The sequence below is a fragment of the Phalaenopsis equestris genome, unplaced genomic scaffold (assembly GCF_001263595.1).
Source record: "Phalaenopsis equestris unplaced genomic scaffold, ASM126359v1 Scaffold000702, whole genome shotgun sequence".
In the NCBI taxonomy this organism is placed as follows: domain Eukaryota; kingdom Viridiplantae; phylum Streptophyta; class Magnoliopsida; order Asparagales; family Orchidaceae; genus Phalaenopsis; species Phalaenopsis equestris.
Window position 1 is genome coordinate 472,207 of NW_018165142.1, and position 1,573 is coordinate 473,779.

Sequence of the window (1,573 nt, forward strand, 5' to 3'; positions counted from 1 at the left end):
TAATTTCATGGTATATCTACAAAAAATTTAAATGTATTGTACATTCACTGCTTATTTTGGCTAAGGATGAAGTGAATATTCACTCAATCATATATAAACTAAGCAAATTACATCACTAACCTTCATAGATGATGAATGGAGAGAGAACATTGGCATGAAATATGTGAACATTCCAAACTTAGCCCTCTAAAAAGAGAGAATGCACATGACAAAGTGAAGAATTACTTTTTGATACTTTCACATATTTTTTTATTAAAAAATAAATAATAGGTATACTTTATAAGTTTTAAGGGTAATTACACACATAGCACACAATTCTCATGTATTTACATATTTCACTCCTAAACTTTCATATTTAGAGACATAACGCTCAAATATCTAATATCATACAAAAAACAACTCTATTATCATTTCTTAAAAGTGATATACACACTTTTCACGCGATATTTTAGAGCAGCAGATTGGTAGGTATGTAAATATGAAAATTTAGATGTGATTTATGTAAATACGTGAGGATATGTTATGTATGCTAATCCTAAGATGATGTCAATTACACTTGGTGGAATCTCATTGAGTCTTCCAAATGGATCCTAGAAACAAGTCTGCGAGTAAGCTCGTGAAGGTGGTGAGGGGACTTGAAAAAGAGACCGATGAATTTGACTATTGCTCTATTTGACAGCTTTACAAGGATTTAATAGGATTTATTGAACATTCAAACATAAGTATTAAATAAATAAATATAAATGATCATCCAAAGCCTCTAAATATATAAAAGAGGGCATTTACATTAATATTTAATAAGTTATATAAATTAATAGCTTTTTAAAACTAATTACTTAATAATCAATTATTAATTATATAAATTAAAAATTATTTAGAATTTTATCAAATAATTTAAAATTTAAAATTTAAAATATATTTTTATTTGCTAATTACTATTAAATAATTACATATAAAGTTATCTAATACGAATTAATTTGATAATATATAAATTATTTATTAAGTATTAATCAATTAAAATAATAAAATTATGTAAAATAAAAATAAATTAAAACCACCAAATTTCCCATCTCTGACCTGAAACCCTGGCTTATGTCGCTCCCCCCGCACGTTTCGCCCACGACCATCGCCTTCGTGAGAGAACCTTCGCGATACAGTAGCAATTAGAGCTAGCTGGGAAGACGACGACGGGATCGCGGCTTACAGGGACCACAGGAAGACGACGACGGGATCGCGGCTTACAGGGACCACCGAAACTCATATTTCCCATTCTTCCGCCCCGCTCCTACCAGAAACCGTAGAGGAAGGTAAGCTTGTTCGCGCCATTCTTCCTCTTCGCTCGTCCCGGATTTACTAAGTCACCAGATTCACAGGATTTAGTAAATCCCTGATTTATCGCGAATCGGCGTCATCTTGAGATTTACGGGAGCTCAGGATTTACGGAGGCATTTTTTTGCCGCTTGGCAGGATTTAGCTTAAATCCTTATTATATTGTCAGAAAGTGCAGTTATTATGAAAAATTTGGTTATCTTAGGTTCATTCTCTGGTGTTCTATGTGAAAACTTCAGTAGTT

The 1,573-nt window shown here is 32.0% G+C and overlaps 1 protein-coding gene across 2 annotated transcripts in view; it reads left to right on the plus strand.

Moving 5' to 3' along the window:
- Positions 1–1,220: 1,220 nt before the first annotated feature.
- The window catches only part of LOC110030322, a 10,667-nt gene continuing 10,314 nt past the window's right edge, over positions 1,221–1,573 (plus strand). Inside the window, exon 1 of one of the 2 annotated variants that reach the window (XM_020732987.1) lies at positions 1,221–1,307. The gene's annotated coding sequence lies outside the window, so the exon portion shown is untranslated. Of the gene's footprint in view, positions 1,308–1,329; positions 1,446–1,573 lie in introns of those variants that run through there. The other variant, XM_020732988.1, reaches the window with a different exon arrangement.